The sequence below is a fragment of the Amblyomma maculatum genome, chromosome 4 (assembly GCF_055883805.1).
Source record: "Amblyomma maculatum isolate TAMU_Amacu chromosome 4, ASM5588380v1, whole genome shotgun sequence".
Lineage (NCBI taxonomy): Eukaryota > Metazoa > Arthropoda > Arachnida > Ixodida > Ixodidae > Amblyomma > Amblyomma maculatum.
Window position 1 is genome coordinate 72,122,393 of NC_139347.1, and position 15,036 is coordinate 72,137,428.

The window sequence follows — 15,036 nt, forward strand, 5'->3', positions numbered from 1 at the left end:
GTTTGACCTTGAGGCGGCAGATGTGACTTTGACCTCGTACCATGCGACTCCTTAAGAGAGGGGTAGCTGCGCGCTCACTGGGCTTCGCGGCTGTGATACCACGTGACAAGCAGAGGATAAAAGGGTTTTGTTTCCAGTTCGCTGGGATTTCTCGTTGTGATACTACGGGACTAGAAGGCGGTATAATAACAGATGCTTCGCCAGAAGTTTCTCCTCCAGTTTCTTCATTGGTGAGGCGGTCGCCGGACTGAGTGCGTCAACACTTCGGCGCCGTCGTCAAGCCGCGTCCGATCATTCGCCAGAGCCTTTCGCTTTGATAACTCTAAAGGTTTAGAAAAGTTAAACCTCGATACCTTCTTCGGAACCTTGCCCCTTTGAAATAACAATATAATCCCGTTTACCTGTTCTCAAATTACGTTTTGTTTAACCTCAAGGACTGTATCCACGTGCTCACATTTATAAATGCTCCATTTTTCCGCTAATATTTGTACGATCACTTCAACAACCTAAGTTCTTATCAGAAGTATTTATTAGTCTAGCTCATAATGAGCTGGTTATCGCCATCAGTTTTGCCTTCTCATGGATTGAGAACCCGAGGAGCGGTACAGATTTTCTACTCCCTATACACAACACTGCGCTAATTGTTTACATTCGCCCTTTGTTGTTTCTGTAATTCAACGCCGAAAGCTGACGATTAGCAAACTAACATCGTGCTCCAGCTTACTAACAAATTACTCCAGTCACGAACGAAACTAGCAGTACGCTCTAATAAGGCTAGTTACGCAGAGCGCACCAAGATTTTAATAAGTTATAAAGCAGGTGAATATCCCTCGGTGAGTGGAAATCTCCATTTTCTTCAGAGTTCTAGCAATGGTTAATTTGATGTGTTTACCGAAATGAGGCGACAGTGCGTGCCAGTGAACGTGTGCTTAAGTGCGCGTCACTTTCAGAACTGCAACAGACGTATTCCTATCTCTGCTTTTATCATTTTCGTGCTCCCAATGCGCCTAGTTAGTCAAATGCAGGTGTCTTCAATGGAGCACTGTATTTCTCCCTCCCCTGGCAAATATTCCCTGGCAAACATTTGAGGTATGTTTACCAGGTGTGTTGTCAAATGCGCTGCGCGTGCTCCGGACGGCTTCTTGTTCCAGTTACTACATTGAGTTAGGCAGGGCACTGACTCGTACACTCCTAATCTCGTTCCATATAGGTTCCAGCTATAAGTGGAACTGTTGAAAACGTTCTGCTTGTAAGTGAATTTTTTTTAATGTTTCTATTATAACCGGAACGTATGCGGAGCGAGATTAAGAGTGTATGGAAGCCTCCGGGGCAGGTTCCTCGTAGCTCAGGTACTTTGCAGCTGGTGCAAGATCTGTCCGCATGGCAAGGTGTTCTTATCAATGCTCCATCTTATTGTATTTCTTTCTAAAATTATCACGACAATGCTTACAGAAATGCAAAACCCGCAGCACAAAATAACCGCTACAACCATAATAATATGCCTCTGCCAACCGAATGCTTTTGGCAGCGTACTAAACTGCATAAACGTTGCAACAAGAATCCGAGGGCCAATAAAACGTAGCTTGATTCTTGGTCTCGCAAACTAACCTTATCATTTATAAAAATTTCCTCCCTAACAATAACGCATTGCATAACATGAACACACATTGTGAAAAAAATTATAGTTCTCATTTCTCTCGCATGCAAGCCCTGGCCGCTCAGTGGTTTTTCGTTCGGCAGCTGAACGCAAGGCCTCTAGTCGATCCCGACATAGCGGTCGTATTTCGATGGAGGTTGAATGCAAAATATATCATGCGATTAAAGATGTCAGCACGCTTAAATGAACAGCAGTTGTTTTAAACTATACTGTAGGATAAGGCGTCCCTGGAAACCTTTTTGTCACTTCGCCACATTAAGCACATAATTCGCTCTTCCTCGTGTTAAATGCCGGTCAAAAATAACCCCATGATTTCACTAAAAGGCCAGTTTATTCGGACTGTTAGAATTGAAGGAAGACGCAAAAAAAAAAAAAAACATATTTCTTGAGATCGCTCGATTTATCGAGACTTTTTTAAGATGTATCCATGAGCCACGGAGCACTGACTTTTTTATGGGGCTTGTGAAAGCTACAGCAGCTTGAAAGTAGTTTACTCTCAAGAGAAAAATCAACCTCTTCAGGTGTTCATTTTCTCAGTATCTAAATTTATCTATTTAATTATTTGACACTGGTTAAATACGCCCCAAAAGACTGGCTTAAGAACCAAATAGAATCGGAGCTCTATCAATTTTCTTCCTGAAAGTGAAGAATGACGACCTGTTTCCAGGGATCCAATAAGACTCGCGAATTTCTCCAACTGATGTCACTGCTATTGTTCGCCTCGCGTTCGAAAAAAAAGTATGTAAGGTAAAAAAAGGTGAAGAGTTTCAGTTTCTAGTATTTTAAAGCTTTCTTTTTTTTTTTCCTACATCTTAGACTGAATTGTGGATTACGTCTTTCTGCTGTCGAATACTTTGGTGCTGAAGTCAATAAAAGCTCATTTCAACCCCTTGACGCCTGCTTTGCTTCAATGTGTGACGTTCCGTGAAGACGGAGACGACTTCAAGCCATGTTTTCTTTTTTTTTTTTTTTTGCGATAGTGCTGAAGTTAGGAATAGGCAGAAGCTCAAGTGAGCAGTCTTCCCCCTTTTCATGCTGCATTGAACTATCGTTCTCTTCTTTACTCCAATTGATGATTAGCAACTGGTAGGAAATTTGCTGCGGAGTCTCAACTGAGTCAAGATGCGCGACATACATGGGTTGTCACAATGTTTAGTGCCAGGAATGAAGCATAAATGTCAGATTCACCTGTGTCGTGTTTCGAGTTCACTGGAAAGGTATAATATATTATAAGCGTTCGCTGCTTTAAACGATCACATTTTTTTACCTGGTATTGTGGATCTTTAGCCCACTATATCAGGTAAAAGATAAAGAAATACAAAATAACAGTCATAACTTTTATTACGATCCGTTTCTACGGAGTAACTTAAGTAGAGTGGGTAAAGGAAGGGAATAAATACTGTATGGGGACATAGGCAGCACGGTGCAGAACTGTTCGGGTTGAAGTTCAGTATGAACCTCACAATCTGCTTGGTCTTCTCTGATGGTAGCGTTGCTAGCTCGGAGAGAAGCGACAGCGTTAAAGACCTCGCTCTGCAGAAACTACGGCGTCGACGCTGTGAGCAAAAGATTACAGGCATGCCTTTGGCAGGTGGCATTTGGCAGGTGGCATGGCTAGGCGTTGAATGGTCGTCAAACTCTGTGACGTCACGAACCTTCATAACGTGGTCGAGTTGGCAGCAACTGTAAACTCCATTGCCTCCTTTGAGAAGGGAGGACGAGGTAGAGTTCGAACCCTCCAAGCCACTTGAATCCCGTGTAGGACAGATTACCTCTAGGCCACACAACTAAGCTCGTATGGCTTGGTTAGAGCAGGGATTTATATCTATGTTGGGCGGTCCTTCACATAATTTAGTAGCTTACGACTGTAGGCTAATGAGCATGATTGAAATAACAGAAGAATAAACAAAGAAATTGGTGATTAAGCGAGCAGTAAAGTTCATGTTCGCCAACGAGGTCCCATAAGAGGTCCCAAACCATCAACGTTTCATTCATATCCCTAAAGATGGGGTCGAACTATACCCCAATTGTTTTCTAAAATCAGAGCGTTAAAAGAAGCGATATAAACAACTTCGAGTGAGGCTACAGACTGTCTCCACTTAGCAGAGACTAATTCATTTAATTTTCCTCGTTATCTGCTTCCTTCATGGTGTCACTTGTTTATATTTAAAATCGAAACTGTTGAGCTTTCTGTGGTGACCCGTCGAAAACATTTGTGTTACATTTAATGCGACACTCGTCCTGTAGTTGGGCACTGTTTGCAGTTTTAAGCGCAAAACGAATCCAAATTGTTTTGTACCACCAGCAATAACGTTTCTTTGTTTTTTTCAGCCGCCTGTAAACAGACATCTTAAATAGCTAGCTACACCTGTACGAACATCAGCGAGCTGAACATTCACGTCATGCGACTAATTTGCACCACCACCTGCGATTGTAACGCGAATACTTGATAGGCACGTCTGTTTTCCACCCCTGTAGAATGTGATGAGTGTTCCCGAACAATTTCAAAAAAGAAGGCCGCAGTGATTAATTGTTCGTGCTTCTGTTTGGTTTTAAAGGCAAATATAGGTTTTAAAGGCATATTCCAAAGAACACCTATTTTTTCGTGCTGCTTTGTGAGCTGCACCCGTCTGCTGTTCAAACCAAATAACGGGTTGCGCAACACCACGTTACGGTTAGTTTTCAGCGTCTACAAGAACGCGTTGATTGCAAATGACGAATTGCTCTGGTTCTGACGTTGTATTTTGCGCGTCGTTTATACTAACAAAATTCAAGAGAAACAAACTCAAGGTAGAGCGTTCGCCTCTGCTCCCAATGCGTCAGCCGAAGACAAGGCGTTTCGTTTCCGCAATTGTGTTCAGCCAATAACTCCGTGGCGAGAAGTGTTCCGTTATGCAGTCAGCCCGGCGCGTCCAGCATAAGTCGGTATGTCTCGGCCACCAGACTGTTTCCGACGTTAATCATCTTGCGCATGAATGGCACCGTATACAAATGAATGCAGCTCGGCTGTCTCCGACCTTAGCCGAGTGGTGGTAATTGTGGCTCCATAAGTCAGGTAAATTAAGAGTGTGGCGATGTCCTCCCATTAAAAAATAGATAGTTAAAAGAAAAGCGCGCAAGTTTCAGAACCTGTACCAGCTCTAGCATTTAGCAAAGTGAAATGAAATTACAAAGACTTCTGACGTTGTAAATAAGTTATTCAACAGTATATGTGAGTTTCCTTTAAGGAATATACCAAAACAGGCGAAAGGGTTGAACAAGAAAAGCAGCGCCGCCAACATCGCTAAGGTGCGGTGAAAGGGAGCTACCACGAAGAGTAAAAACATAACTTCCAACATAAATATATATATATATATATATATATATATATATATATATATATATATATATATATATATATATATATATATATATATATATATATATATATATATATATATATATATATATATATATATTGTGCATAATAGAATGTCTAATGGTTTGAGATATTGGTCTAGGAGTGTATTCTGCTTGAATTCTCTTGATCATTTGATCGTATTTCCTTCGTACCTGTCTTCAAATCATTGTGGTAATTGCACGCCCTCATTCCTTTTGGTCTGGAACTTCTCTCTTTCCTTTGCATATGGATCATTCAGAGCAGTGACTGGTGGTTTGAACTTCTCAGGTCTGGTTAGCATACACGAAGCCTTGTTTTTTTTTTTTTTTTTCTTAGTTTCCTGTAAGCAATAGTCGTTCTTTCCTTTGTGCTATCCTTATTGCGGCATAATTTTTAGATCTACAAAGGAATGCGCAGGCTATTATATTGGCCTCACTCTTTATTTGCAAGAGCACTCCGAAAGAGCGTTTCATATGGCTGTGCCGAATTCTGAGCCCTGCTTTAAACGAACCGTGAGATGATGAAGTCAATGCCTTCCAATGCCTTTGAACGCTGCCTTTTGGATCAAAATGGCAATGACTGAGATTACAACAGTGACGGAGAGATACGAAGCTCAAAAGAAGACGAAGAATGGGTTGTAGGGGGGAAGGTGACGCAACGTCAGGGCGTCTTCGTTATTTGGAGTCTTATGCCAGTCACCCAAGCTGGCCCTTCGCTGACGGAGTTGCTATTGGCTCTACGAGCCCCGCCACGTCTGGCCGAAAAGGCGGTGAAGGCGCAGAAAGCCTAGGCCTTCTGTTGACAGAAATCATTTTCAGCTGCTGAGTCAAGTTAAATCTCCTGGTGCGCAAGAGGTGAGCTCTGAAGGCACTGAACACGGGATGTAGGGAGGAAGGGGGGAGCTTTTGTTTTGACAGGCTGGGCTCTTAATATAGATTCCCGCATTGCAAGCGCCCGAATAAGACAAAAAGGAAGTGTCAACAGTTGTCGTCCAAGAGGAGCTATCTGGTATTGAAGTTGAAAGACGGCGACGCGATGACCGTTGCGAAAAATAAGAAGTGTATACATGTACATGGAACGGGGCTGGGGCGTTACTTTGCTGAAAGGACGAACAAAAAACGGAAAGACATCTCGCAAGCAATTCAATTTCTCAGACAAGAACGAGTTAATTTCAGATCAAATGCGCTCGGGATCTTCAGTTGGCGACTGAAACTTAGCTTCCGATGGTGTTTTAATTTGTTGTTTCTGTCATCCCCTTGCAAGCCGACGCTCGCTTTGTAGGTATAAACCACGTTACCAGATATCCGCCCTAGCAAAACGTAGGACGTCTGAAAATGCCTTCCGTGTGTGTCCTTTACTTGCTTTTTGCAAAGCGCCAGCTATCCACTGTAATCTAGATCCTACTCTCTGCACGAGCATGCGTGGTGCCGTTACTTCCTTCTCTCTACACTGTACGATACGGTCAGCACTTTGGCAACGGTGTATGCCTGACGCGTTTTCTCCAAATCTGATCATGGCCTCATTTTCTGCTTGTTAACTCGCGTCAGCCTTTCTTGCACGTAGGTGGGGAGGCTGCTCTCGCTTGATGAGAGCTGTACGGACCCAGTCGGCGCTTTGCCTACCTTGTTAGCCACCGTTCCCGCCGCCTTACTAGCGCCGGCCCGAGATAATCACGTCTCCGCGTCGGCAAGAAACGCGCTCTCAGCGTACCACCTTTGCAGCTGCCGAGCCCACTGGGCAAGGTACTCCACTACGTGGCTGCTATTTGGCTCGGCCTGACATTAGTGCTCCCTCAAAGCCGTACCCCTCTACTCCTGTTCCCTCTCTCGTTAAGATACGGAACTCGGCGCAAAAAAAAAAAAAAAAAGAACGAGCTGCGTAGGTTGTCCACAAGCCTGCGTCGCATTTTCTCAGAAGCTAGAAGCAAGAGAAGCGAGCATAAAAATAGGTTCACCGAGCGCTTGATTCACAAATACGTGAATGCAGCATCTTCATTTCGATAATTATTGCGCGATCATGATGGAATCTTCCGATTACTTCCTAATTTCCGAGCACGTTTTTAAGGTGATATTTGTTCCTGGCGGCAGCGGCTGCTTTATTATGAAGGCTGAATACGAAATGCTTCTGTGTGTGAATATTTCGTGGTGTGTCGATTGACTCTAATATATATACAATAGGGTGCATAATGAGGGGCTTTATAGGTTCATAGTCTGCAGTGTTGTTTTGGAATCCAACCTTCATTTACACATAAAGCCTGTGCAGGGGATTGCTTATGCATGTGTTGTCTCACCCCGACACTTCACAGGTCCCGAAGCAGTGGCATCTCGCGCTTTGTATTAGCAATTAGCAGTAAGCAAAAATCATGGATGAGCATCGAGTTGGGTACTATAGCATGGCGTTGGAAAGCAGTGCACAACATAGCACACATACTCAGGACATAAAAATACTGTTTAAAACAGCCTACCGTAACACTCTATGGCGCCGCAAACCACAGCATATCATAGGTGGCTGTCCGGAGCAAACGTGCTGTATGACACTTGCTCTTCTATTAGGCTTGATTTCCGCGCCACTTTAGAGCGGTACTCGTTATCCAAAAAGACGACGAAGAGGTGACTGTGTTCATTCAGAGGCACATCACTTCCTTGCTTTCAAATGTGGTACTCCTACCTGCCGCAAAGACCGATACATGCTGGTGAGCCATGCAGCCACTAGGCTATATGCCGCTTTTGCATCAAGCAGCTCACATCACAGCAAAGTACAGCAATGCCCATTGCAGCGTACCATATAAGATAGCATAGCCCTAAGACACAACTGCAAGGCAAAGCATAGCATAACGTTATTTAGAACTGAAAAGCGCAAGACAGCAAACCGACAGCAGCACATTACAGGATTGATTATATAGTGCAACAGAGCACATAATACCAGAACTCAGCTGGCGTAGCAACACAGTGTAGCATAATATAGCTTCGTAAGGCACAGCACAGCATACATAACACATCAAGACATCGTGTTATGCAGAGCAACACAGTATGGAGTAGAATAGGAAAGTTCGACGTAGCATGTGATTGCACTGCATTGCGCCGCAGGACAAGACGTGGTACACATGGCACAGCAAAACAGACTGCAGCATAGTAGAGCATTCTGTAGCACAGCGTACCAGAGCGCAATACAACCTAGCTCGGCAGAACGAAGCCCAGCTATTTATTTGAGAACACTGCAAAGCCTTTACTGAATTAGACAGCACTTGGGCAGGCAAAACAGATAAAGAAAACAGACAATAAGAAAGGGAAACGTGTGAACTTGTAGCTTTTTCCTTTAAGAGCACAGGAAGATTTTTGTAGAAAAAGAAAGGGTGGGATCACATAATTGAGTAACATTCCAAAGGTCACGCTTGCATAGCACTGGGCTTTTTTCTCATTTCGTCGATATAAGAAATTGGACCTATTTTTCGGTTGTGAACTCATGCATTTGCCTTCTTTCATTGCCATCTTAAAGGTCGATTACTTCTTGTTCTTTTTTTGTTTTTGTTTTTCTTTTAAATTACATTTGTTCTTTGAAATATCTGAGTCAAGCGCTGCTTTCATTTTGTACGGGGTATTTTTCAGATGGAGCAGCCAAGCTTTCCACACACATGGCTAAGCAGCTGCTCATTGAAAGATCTGCCTGTTTGTCCCACGTTTCAGTGAGAGAATATATTCTCCTCTCTGGCACCTCACCGGCTTTCCTTTTTCCTATGCTGGAGATAACAGAAGCTTATCATTGTTTTCAGAGCCCTCTCATATTGACAAATGCCAAGCATACCACTAAGATGCCCTATATCAGGTTTAGCTTCTTTTACCCAATACGAATAATCATGCAAGTATTGCACAAGAGCTTCTCGTCCAACATCTCTCGTTAACTCTTTCCTTTTTGCTTAACCGAAGCGTTCTGTTATTAGTTTTGTCAAATTGTTTTCAGTGATTCTCAAAATCCACTTATTTCTTTTTATTCACTGGCCCCCTACCATTCTATTAATGAGAAATTATTATTAGTTCCTTTGGAGTTGTTTTAATTATTATTAGTGAATGGAGTTGTTTTTATAGTCGTCGTTTTCAACACTCGGTGGCACCTATGAAAACGGTGGCGAGTGGGACGGTCGGAAGATAGAAGTGAATAAGTAAAATAAATTGATCGGCAAAGAAGTTCGAACCGATCCCCTCTGCACGCCAGGCGGCAGCGCAGAGCATAGGCCATAAAAAGATATTTTTCAATATCTTCTTAACACAAATACAGTAAACCCAATAAAAAAGAAAGAATGAGCCAACCTTCAATTGACACAATACATTACGCTTTATCAAACAGGCTCAGAAATTCACTCGTACGGTTCAGGCTGACCTCTGTTAACCTATCGCACATATGCTACATATGTCACATTGTAAATTAAATTTTCATGCTTACAGAAAATATTTTTTAGATGTGAGTGACGTGAGGAATAGGCCATGGAAGGTCGTTGGTTCAGACATGTTAGAGAAATACGAAGTGAACGTATTTTGGCGCGTATAACTTAGTAGCGATTGTTTATGGTGCACACCTATTTTACAATAATGATAATTGTCGACCGCGACCGGAAAGCGCGGTGGCTGCGTCTACGCAGTGTTTCATGACAGGTATCGACACACTAATGCACTGCGTGAAATGAGCAAGATAAAACCTCGAACGCATTTCTACTACGTCTTCCTACCAGGCCGTAAAGACTAGCAAACTGTCATCGCTTCGTACTGACGAGGTCCGAATATCGCCTGCCTGGTGGGGCGCGGAGCCTGCGACATGGCAATGCCCATTCAACTGTTCTGCTGTTAATGCAGGTGTTTCCTACTTGCAAGATCGCTGGAGGAACGTCAAAAATAGAGCAGCCCACTTTATACTTGGAAATTATGATAGAAAACTTAGTATGCCAGAAAGTAAAAGCAATCTTCAGTGACCACACCTCAAAACTTGGAGAATAAATCTAATTTAACATTTTTCACAATATTTATAATTCCAAGACCGGTATTGACGGAACAAAATATCTGAAGCCGCCGTTCTATGTTTTGAAGCGTAGGGGCCACACTTTAAAACTTTTTTTAATTTCCTTTTAAAGGTGACGTGCTCCGTTATTCGTATTTGTTTTTAAATAGGTCGTTAATGGATAGTATTTTTGCCACATGTTGTTAATATTGTCAAACGAATACTTTTTTCATGCGTTAGGTGCATTTTATGAATATAAAAGTGTCTCCCCTCCCCCCCCCCCCCCGCCCCCTGCAGTAATGCCCACCGCCGATGCAGGTGCCAAATAAATAAATAAATAAATAAATAAATAAATAAATAAATAAATAAATGGTGTGCAAGAAGCAGCCAAACACATCGTAAGAAAAAACATTTATTAATTTGGAAATTTTGCAGTGATACTGCGGTCACACGAAAGTTGATATTTTCCTGTTCTTGAACGTAATCAGGTTTAAGTGTCTCTAGCTATTTGTTTTTTTTTTTTGTTTTTTTTTTGAGTTTCAAGGCTTCGATTGGCTGGCTTTATAGAACGCTTACGCAGCGATGTTCGTATCAACAGAGCAATGCACAGTAGCCTTTCAACAGTACATTAGCTAGATTATTTGAGAAAGCTCCACACATTTACTCTTGCCGTGCCAGGCAACTTTAATGCAACAACGGGAAAGACCCCGTTTTCTCGAAAATCGGGCGTGGAGGCGAAACGAAGTGGCGTCCGTGTGCTGTGCGATGTCAGCGCACGTTAAAGATCCCCAGGTGGTCGAAATTTCTCCGTAGCCCTCCACTACGGCTCCCCTTTCTCTCTTTCCACTTTCATTCCCACCTTCCTCCCTTCCTCTACGGCGCGGTTCGGGTGTCCACAGAGCAAGTGTGACAGATACTGCGCCTTTCCCTTCCTGTGAACCAATTTATTTATTGCTGGCGTCGTGAGAGAAAATTCCTCGGCATGCCTCTGGAACGTGCTAGCTGGTAGGTGACATGGCGGACGCTGATTGGTCGTCGGGTTGTGCGACGTCACGAGACCACATGACGTGGCCGAGTTGGTAAGAGATGTCAACTGACACAGCTCCTTTGCGATGGGAGGATGAGATGGGAATCGAACCCTCAAGGATACCTTCGATCCTGGGTCAGGGATGCTAGTCTTAGATCACGCAGGCGCGTTCGTACTGGCTGATTACAGCCGCCGAGGCTATATGTCTACTCGTGTATATGCCAGGTGATCTTTCAGATCATGTGGTAGCTTACGAGTGTATAGTAATCAGATAGTAAATACGCAAATTAATGTAATATTGAATAAACCTGTAGCAAATGGTATTTATACTAAAACGACCACTAGCAAAATGGAAAGCATTAACTTTGTTGCGCCAAGGCATGAAAGGCAGAGTTTAAGTGTGCCCATTTTTTTCCTTTTTTTTTTTTTACGCAGCAACGATAAGGCGTGATTTAGAACATTCGTTCACAGCTTTGATACTACGCCCCTCTCTGCCTCCTCTCGATTCTCTTGCCTGTGCTCTAAAAGCCCTTTTGTTTTCAATGCTTGCCCAGATGGCTGCGACAACTGAAAGAATGGGTCTAGAGTAATTTTTGTGCATTGTAACTATGATACTCTTTCCAGCATTTCGCCGAGTTAATTTTTTTTTTTTGTCTTACCAGTGGGCACGCCTCTAGTAGATTGTTGGCGTGTGATTTGGCCGGGCACTCACTGATCGTCTGTTTATGTGGTGTCATGACGCTACAAGCCATGACCGAATCGGGAGGAACTGCCAATCTGGCCAGACTTTTAATTGAGATCGAGATCGAACCCACAGGGAGCCTTCTATTCAGTGTCAGACAAGCTACTTCTTAGCTACGCAAGAACGTTCGTACTGCTTGTCGTGATTTCCACTAGTCGATCAGAGCAGGGCGCCCGAACCGACCTAAAGCGCTACAGGGCGAATTAGCCTTGGTCGACCAGCGGAACGTGTAGAGTGCGCGGTGGAAGTATTGCTGAGCAGGCTCCGGAAGTTGAAGTCGCATTCCAGCGCCAAAATTGTTGTGGGTGATAAATAAGCAGGAGTGTGGCCCTCTGTAACTTGCTTTCGCACTATTTTAACACTGCAGACGTTTTTCAATAGACGCACTTCGATACTTCAACATACTCCCGCAAAAAAAAAAAAAAAAAAAACGGTGATTCCCCGTGCCCTCTGCCGATATCGCTGAAACGGCCAAAAACAGCCAAAACAAATCCAGCAGCCTCCGGAAGTGACGACATCAGCGGCTAGAACTTCCGGCGAGATCCGACTCCGATCGGCGGATTGAGATAGAGTGCCCCAAGTTGCTCCAAACGACCAGCGGAATAAGCGCAACCTATCTTCGTCGACCAGTGGAATTCGAAATTGTCATCCCGGAGCAAGAAAAACGTGCTCCGGAGCGACCAGTGGAAATCTCCATACGTAAATCGGAGCTTCATATCGCTTCAAACCGGAGCTTCATAATGATTATTGTTTTGTTCGACTAATGGGCAACTAAGCGTACGTTTGGAAGGGGAGCAGCAATGCAGAATGTTACGAGAACTGTTGCAAAAGGACATTAGTTTACATGATGGTTGTTTAAAGTCCTTAAAATTAGTCATTTGTGCGGTCCCAGAAAAGATCCGCCTTCTTTAAGAAGTGTCTCCGCAAAGAGGCTGTTACTTGGCAAGTATGCAAAGGTTCTTGCACCACAGGGTTCGTCCATTGTCAGAAAGAGGAAAGCGATCGTCGACATGAACGTGACAGTTATCGTAAGCAGCTTTGGTCACTCGCGAAGTCGATGCAGCGAAACATTGTCGGCTGGTTGCAGACGAAGGTGAACGCAGTCGAATTTCTCATAGGGACCTTAGCATACAATGGCATCCAGACCACGCGTCCATACCGTACGCGTACGTGTAGCCGTGAAGGTGACGTTGACAAGTATAGCCTCATAAGAATTATCGGTCATGAATTCTTGAACCATGGAGTGCAAATATGCGCTGAAAGCGGGAGATTGCTGACCATTGACCCCCTGGATTCCTGGGACGAAATGTTTATGCAATGGTCTGCAAAGCACTTAGATCAAGATTTTCTCTGAACTTTGCCGCATTCGGACCTATATTAAAAATTATAATGTCCTTTGGTTAAACCCCTTTTTTTTTTTAATGTTTGCAGGTCGTATGACCAATGAATATATTTTCGTCACTGTTCACCATGCTGCCATGATTAAAATCATGGTTGCAAATTGCATGGACACTGTTTTATGGCAACAAAAGGTTCTAAGAGCCTTTATTGTAATCTAAATGCAAAAGTAATTGAATTTAGAGAGAGAGAAAAAGAGAGAGAAAATCTTTCTTGTTCAAGAAAGGGGAAGAGTCGGCGTAGATGGTGAATGTCGGCATCTTCTTGGTTCGCGCCACTAGTCGAGGATGCCGCAAGATCCAGCCGCCTTTCCAGCCCGGTGTGCGAGGGCACCACATGTGAAATAGAACTTAAAAAAGAGAACAATTCTAAAGACTTATTCGACACAAGGTTAGCAAGAGATGCCAACTGCATTTGTCATCTTAAAATTCCATATTTTGGCTTTGGTCTCATCAGGAAATGGGCCGTGGTGAAATAAAGCGAAACGCACTTAATTTCGTAACATACTGTTCATCATATAACTCCCTGGATTAAGACGTTGATGCTTGCCTTATAATAATCCGGTCGGCGGGGAACTGAATAAGGAATGATGGATCGAAAGAATTGATTTTTTATTCTAATCAAGTTATCGTCGTGATATTTCCCGCAACTGGCGACTGACTACTTCTTAGGGAGCGAATCAAAGAACTCCGAATATTATTTCTACGTTTTGTGAGTGGTTTTACCTAGCCTAATTGAGGCCGTATTTAATACTAAATCACCTAAATACATAACTGCTCATTTTAATCTCTAGACTTGGTTGACACTGCACACCCATCAAAAGCAGTCTGCTGTTAACTGTTCATGTAATCATTGATAACGGCTACAAAATTATTCTGTACTCACAACCAAGTACAGTAGCTGTCGAGAGGAATGCTCTATACGGAACGCTTCATTTTGGCTGAATGGGTGAGCATGCTTTATCATAGCGCTTCATTCATCGCAAGTTATGCAAATTAGTCATAGTTTACGAAGGTTTAATACGTTCGCAGAACAAAACCGCACCCGTGTTGCTTCTATTGACGTACGTACGTTTTATACGGGCGACGTCGATTCCTGTGGGAGCCTATATGTCGCCTGGCTAAGTCGGAAGGGGGCGCTACATTGTGGCTCCTCAGATTCCTCTTAACAGACGTCATGACGCGTTTGTAGACAATGACAAAGAGTGCAGAGGATCTGGGGTTAGAATCAGCCTCATGAAAATTTTCTGCAGGTGCCCATATTATGCTTATTTCACATCGATGTTTCCTTATTTACCCGATCAAGCCACATGAAAGAAACTTCAGAGAGGTTACTCCTTCGTATGATATTCAGGAATTACATTGCAATAACTGGCATAGCAAGGTTTCTTTCTGTTCCCATGGTCTCCTGCCGGACTTTAGATTAACGTTTCGAAGTATCCCGAACTTCCTTCCTACGACAAGTACCGCGCTGCGGTTTTGACAGCTGAAAGTCCATTCGTCATGCCTCCATGTTTTAGCTGGCATAGTAAGTAATATAACGCTACTATGAAAGCTCCCCTCTTCCCCTGCCTTATTGTGGCGTCCTGCGCAAGAGAGACCGGCGACACTAGGCGTGTTTGTGATCCACTCAAGGCTCGCGTACTAGTGCGCAGACGCCGTTCGTCAAAGCTGGCGTCGCTCGGGCGGTTTATTCGTGTAGAAGCTCAAGAAACTCGTTTCGACGTACTCTATCCTCACTCGGCCGCTTTGCCTCGAGACTAGAATGCACACACATTTGGAGAAGGTCGAAGCTTGCCAAAGTTCGCCCGGTAAGTCTTTACGCGCTTTGTATACTTTACTTTAGCG